This window comes from Rhinolophus hipposideros (genome assembly GCF_964194185.1).
Source record: "Rhinolophus hipposideros genome assembly, chromosome: 17".
Lineage (NCBI taxonomy): Eukaryota > Metazoa > Chordata > Mammalia > Chiroptera > Rhinolophidae > Rhinolophus > Rhinolophus hipposideros.
The window spans coordinates 3,396,939-3,403,981 of record NC_138063.1 but is presented as its reverse complement, the minus strand read 5'-3'; positions in this window follow the sequence as shown (position 1 = coordinate 3,403,981).

Genomic DNA, 7,043 nt, shown 5'->3' with positions numbered 1-7,043 from the left:
GTCTTGCTGCTCCTCTGACTTACTTGTGGAGCACGCCTGCCCACGGAGGGCATGGTTCCTGTGGGCTCATGGGGGGCAGGGCAGGTCTCTCCCAGTCCCCACTTGCCCCTCCTCACATGTCAGGGAAGTGATCTTGCCCCCACTACCCCCATTCCTTATGCTGCCAAGTCACCAAAACTCCGATCAAACTGGTTTAATCAAAGTGGAGAGTTTATTGGCTGGGCTGGTGAAGAGATCGGAGGAAACGAGTACAGGGAAGCAGGGCGTGATTCCACGTACAGTCGAGCGTGTCCACTTTGCTGAGCTCATCGGTCAGAACTTGGGTGGGAAAAAGCGGCCTTCACACCTCCACTCACACAGGTGCCATTCGGAGGCATTCTTTTAGCCCCATGACCTCTCTGACACCTTCACTCCTGGGTCCGCCACTGCCCCTAGCGTCACCTCTGCAGTCCCCGAAGCCTTGCGTTCTGCAGTCTTACCTCCTTCCAATTACCCCCATTTTTCTGGACCTCTCGGGGGCTTATCTTAGGAAACGGACCTGATATCGACCACTGTACAGTCCTGGAACAATCCTTTGAGCTCCCTGCCCTGGAGTCTTTGCACTTGAACGTCTCATTAGAGGATAAAAGCTTTCCATGCTAAGGAAATGACATAAGTCCAGGAGCTGTATTGTGCACAGGGGAGGCTTTCCTGGAATTGCTGAAATCCAAAGTCTGTCCTTGATGGCTTTACTGTTGCTTCCCAGTAGAAGGCTGGCCACCAACATAAACACAGCTGCCTGGTCTCATTTAGAAAACGGCAGGACTTGACTGGGCTGCGTTCTCGATCTAGAAGAGGAGGGACCCAATTGACTGAGGGAAAGTCAAGTTCACTCTGCTCTTGTTACTTGTGGTATCTGGGTCAGCAAAGCTGTGCTAGATGCGAAGGTCCTTCAGCCACGATGTATTAATTAGAGAGGATTAGGCTAGGCTGCTGTGACCAAACCAACAAAGACTCACCGCCACGGCAGTTTACACATCTCTGTGCGCAGGCAGAGATGCAGACAGGCCAGGCCGGGGCTGGTGTGGTGGCTGTTCCTGGGGGCCAGGCTCCCGGGTGGCACGGCCTCCACTTTCAGGGGCATCTTATGGGCACGATCTCTGCTCCAGTTCCTGCAACCGCAGCTGCATTTCAGCTGTGGGGAGGGGAGTGGGAGGGAAGACATGCTTCTTTGCCTTAGGGCGCAATCCAGAATTAGCAATCGTTTCTTCCATTTGCATCTTACTCGCAGAAAGTACAGGCCACTCCTAGCTGCACAGGAGGCGGGAAAAAGGCCTGGCTGAAATTCCTGCCACGCTATAGGAGGGCAAACGTACTTGGCAGTCAGCCCTGAAATCCTACACCGTGATGTTTGTCCCAAGGAAACCAAGAGAAAGAAAGACTATGTAGCATTAGAGAGGAAGGACTCACGGGACACTTGCTTACTCATTTTTCATAGAAAATGAATGTGTGCAGCAACCCCTGAAACTTTGGAGAGGATGCTGAGTGGGAAAGCAGTTTGCTACCCCAAAATAGGCCTGCTTATACATGTTGCTTATTGTAAATTGGTTATTTTTAAGAAACAAGACTCAGGAAGAACCTGCGACCTTCCCCCTAAATGTTAAAAGAATTTAGAGGACCAGCTCCAGGAAAGGATCTGACGTCATAGATGACTGTAGTTTAATAGGAACTCGTGTGTGATGGACAGAGGAACCTCACAAGGCCCATGTGACCCGAGTCCTCTGTGTCCCCTTGTTAAGACGGCCCCACAAACATTCATTTACCAAACATTTGCTTTTCCATCTCGTGAATTGCCATCTTGCCATTTGAAATCCCCAACCAATCCCTTCCCTCCCAGCTCCTGGTGGCATATAAACTTTAACTGCCAATCTGTCCTCAGGTCTCCTACTCTTAGGAGAACCCCACAAGTCCATACATAATAACTTTGGTCATTTAGTCCAGCCCAAAGAACTCAGAAGGGAAGAAGGAAAATTCATTTTTCTGCCCCCACCGTTTTGGCAAGCTAGGCAGGAGGACTCAACTGGTGAACACCATTTGCGCTGGAACTGCTGGAGCCGAGTCCCTGGGCATTGCACAGGCTGGCACAAGGTAAGAACTCTTACTATGGCAGCACGTCGGCATCTGTGGGGTCTGGTGGAGTGAGAGTGGTGAGAATCTTTTCTCTCTCCTTTAGCCGGAGGAAATATTTGAGAAACTCATTTCTTGGGCAAACGTGACTCATAACGAAGTCGTTTGAGTACTCTTGTTATCCGTTGACCCTGTTCCTCCTAGCAGTGGTCACTGTTTTTCTGTGCTGTTTGTCCTGCTCTGCGTTTGGAGAGCTTAGCTCCTCGTTGGTCTCTGGCCCCCAAAAGGTGCACATATGGACATGCATTTGGCAGCCAGTCAGATAGACTAGAGGTTCTGAGCACCTGTAGCCAGTAGGAGTGGGCCGGCTGTAGCCAGTCGGCCATCATCCTTTCACCTTTATGTGGTTGGACTGTGCCAGCTCCCGGGAATTTGTCACGTGGGGTCCCAGTCCATCGGGGCCTTTGTTATCTCAGCCTTTGCTGCTTTACTGCCTGCATCAATGAAAGGCTGTTATTGTCACAGAGCGTCCTGGGGCTGAACTTGCAGGTCTTGTGAGGGCTGCAAGCTTTGCATTCTTTCTTTTCTTTAATTTTTTTTTTAAATGTGTGTATAGTTCTAATTTCTTTTTTTAAATTAGTTTCAGGTGTACAAAACAATGTAATAGACATTTATCATTAATTTTACATATATGTAGTTATAAGAAGTGGAGCACAGCATTAGAAATCGACAGTGGAAATGTAATGGCTGCGTGCGATGTCGGAGGAGTAGTGGATGGGGAGGGGGATTATCACTGTATGAGGGATATAGATGATAAGCTTTGCACTTTTGTTGAAGCCTCTTAAACCATAAAGTCTCACTGGTTTGAGTCGCTGTTGAGGTTAATAGATTCTGCCGTCACTGGCCAAACACTGGATCATTTGAGCTGGAAAAACTTCTACATTCGAAACCTTTTACAGATCTCGTTCTATATAGCTGGTTTTTGATACCATTAGAAAGACCAAATAAAAAAAAAAGGATACAAACAAATATGAGTGCTAGCCTTACAAACGAAACCAGTTTGGAAAGCCTCGTGGAATGTGCTGTCTTGGCTTTCCCTCACAGATCTTACAGACAGCAATAAAAACAGTAGGTGAATTAATGAGAGAATGGAGAGAGGCTGAGGGGACAGTCATGGGACTCTTCCCAACAAGGTAGAAATTTTTAAAAGGTTATTAAGAAATGAGGTGAATAAAGCAAGTATTGATAAAAGCAATAGAAAGAAGAAACGGAAGAGTCACAGGATTCATTCCAGCGGGTTGGAAATCTTTAGAAGGTTATTGAGAAATGGGATACATAAATCAGACATCGATGGGATTAAAGCAAAGGTTTTAATACAGCACTTCCAAAGGTTGGACAGGCCAAAGAGACCCTCTGCTGGTCCCCCAACATTAGAGGGTCCCCAAGCTGTCTGCTCTGTGTACCCCCGTTTGGAGAAATTTTAACGCTAGAAGGCAGAGATTACAATGACGATCCTGACCAGCCGTCTCTGGGGGCAGCAGCCAGGCCTGCAAATCAAGTCACTCCTCGGTAGAGGACCCCCCCATGCAATGTAGCACCAAAACCCACCGGCAGCCTGACTCAGGCGACAGTTAGATTGAGAGAATGTAGAAATGTAATAAGAGTGTGAAAAAATTGCATGTTTAAGCAGGTATTATGTAAAGACGTTGTATCAACTTGACCTGAATGTTTATTGGGAATGGATATTAAATCTGGCTGGGGAACTCCCCCTACCCAGTACTGTGAAAGAGAAGGCACGGAAATCCGCCCTTCGCACAATAGTTTTGGACATGCTAACTGTCCATCAGGAAGATGGCCTGAGCCCACATGCTGTGGAATAGAAGCCAGAGGCGTCGATCGGGCTAATGGGAACCAATGAAAAAGTAAAACAACTTGTAACTTGGATTGGATACTTTCTCTGTGCCTTTATGACGTACATTTTCTGCCCCCATCTTCTCTAGGACCTAAGAACCATTTCTTTAAATGAAAATGATTCTTGACATTTGGCAACTGAAAATTCTTAAGTGTCTTCTCTACAACTATGAGATCTCTGTGTTTGTCTCTCTGTCTGTGTTATCTATGATATGTCGTTTTTCTACTTCCAGATGGTTACTTCTGAAAATTTTTTTTCTTTTGTAAAGAACTTGCTTTAATTGGCTTAAAGGAGTTAAGCACTTATATAAATTTTAAAATATAACAGAAAGTAAACCAAATGTCTTAACAGTTTCTAGGAAAATATTTGATATTAAAGCTAATTTAAGTTTGTTGTTTTAATTAAAACAGACATGTCTTTAGAATTGTGAGAATTAAACATAATACATTTACCCATGGTATTTAAGTATAATACCTTTTTCACTTATTTTATAAAAATAAATTCATATTATCTCTTTTACAAAATTTGTCATCAGGAAAAAAATGTTTGGAATAATAATTGACTTTGATGTCTTATGGAGCTTTCATGAGTAATCTAAGTATAATTGTGAAGGATTAATAAACTAAATAGATGTAAGTACATTTTTAAAAATTGTGGGGGTAATTATATGGTATGTGTACTAAAAAATAGTTTCCCAAAATCTTTGGTAACTTGAAACCATAGAGTTTCACTAAGTTAAATTCAATGATGAAAATTTTTGAATATCTAGATCATTTTCAAATAAGAAAAAATACTCAAACCTTAATTGCTAAATAAGTCTATGTTTACCTAATTTTTTTCTTTTGATTACAGAGAAACTAAAAGATAAATTTGGATCTTTTAGGGACTGTCTTACGCTTTGTTGAGGAGGCATATGTTTTTAAAAATTATGAAATATAGTTGCCAGTAAAAGAACCTGTTTTTCCAGAGGTCATGAAATGTATTCATAAATTTGCTAATCTAAACAATGCTAATTGTTTACTTTTTAATTTTCATAGAAATTAAGGTTTTTAAGGGTTAAGAATTCTGATTAATATGGAAGGAATAAATATATGTCTTTGGTAATAGAAGACATAAGGTATGAAAATACATTTTGAGGAAATTAAAAGAAAATGGTTTTCCTAAAATAAGTTGGTTACTTCTAAATGGGTAAGGGAACAAAAGACAAACTGAGCTAGGCAAGGAAAGTGATATAAGGTTTATGAAAAGGAATCTTAAGAAAGAAAAGTTTATGTGTGGTCAAGCTGAATAAGATTAAAATACATTTAATTAAATGAAATTTAAATGTGAAAATTAGCCGATGCAAAATTAGAGTTTGGTTCTCTTTCTTTTTGTTAAAAGGTCAAAGTTTTCTTGGACTATCAGCCTGCTCCCAATAAAATACTGTGAAAAGTTTTCTGTTCAAAAAGCAAAGATTCTATTTTATCAAAATAATTGTCTGTGTTTTATGTTGTCTTAATCAGGTTTTTGATTACTTCAGAAAACTGAATCTTTGTAATAGGAGCTAAAGTTTTGCTAAGAATTATGTGGCCTTCTGTATTTGTCTTTGTAATATTTTATTGTCACTTTGGTTAAATGGATAAGTATTGTTTCAAATGATCTGTGATTGTTTTAGTTAAATGTCCAAACCTTTTGATATTTTTTGATGAACTTCCCAAAATTTAAATTTTAAATTGCCTTCTTCTTAACCTGAAAATAACTGAGATTTTCAACCAAAAAGTGCTCTTGGAACATTTCAAAGAATCTCTCTCCTTGTAAATGGGAAATAGTAAACTAATTAGGCTTATTTGGTATGTTGAATTGCATGGACAGCTTTGTCAAATAAGTGACAATAAACTTCTAGAGTAAATATTATTATTATATGTCCCAGAAATTGTGTGAAATTTCCAAACTTCTGATATGTCCTGGTATAATATTATCACTTGTGATTACAGAAATTTTTTAAAATGTTGCGTGTCACAGAAATAAGCAAATTTCCTTACTGATTGCATTATAATAAACTCTCATTTAACCTTTAACCATGGGCATTTTAAGTCTTTTGTCATTTACGAACACTTATTGTTTTGTTCTGAGGCCTTTGAAAAAATACTTTCATCTTCAAAAAGATTCATAAAAAGGACTTCTGACAAATAACAGTTTTCTGATAAACTTTCAGATCATATCATTGAACTGGGTAAAAATTTGAGAACTCTAATGGATAAACCAATGGCTTTATAAGATGCTAACAAAAGACCAAGATAAACACAAATTAATTCTGTGGGGTTGAATGAACTGATGAGAACGATTATAATTTTTATCACTTTTTGTTTGAAATATTGCTGATTTTTAAAATCTTTTGTTTTTCAGTGATAAGGAAACTTGCTTCCTTAAACTACTTATGACTTAGAGCAATCTGGTAAATGATGCTTTTGTAAGCAGAATTGAAACATTTATCTTTTTCTACCTACCTGGTCCCTCTAGAATTCCAAAACTCGCAGTGAGTATTCTTATTTTCATGGCAATGTGATTATTTGGATAAATTTGCTAAGAATCTATTCTCCTTGTAACACGACACAGTCAGAAACTAGTTATATTCCCAAGACATTGACTGCATTGTCGTGTTTGAGAGAGACGTGCATAGACTCAGAAATGACCGGGCAGCTTTAAGGAATTAAGACTGACTTACAGACACGGACCTGCTACTTGCCCACAGGGTTTCCAGCAGCCTTCCTGGTGAGTAAAGAAGGCCACTTCCTGGCAGGTGCAGGAACCTCTGTGTATTTTGGGAACCACAAGAAGAGAGGATTAACCCAAATCTAAAGGTGCAGCCAGTCTGATGGCAAGTATTGTGCTTGGCCTCTTAGCCTCCAGAGACCTCTGAAAGTTCACTCTGAAGAGTCCTTGTGAAAAATTCTAGCAAAGCAAATATAAAAGAACCCATATGATCAATTGTTATTTGTGCTGTATTTATACAAATAACGGGCCAAGTTGATTGAAACTCAACTTA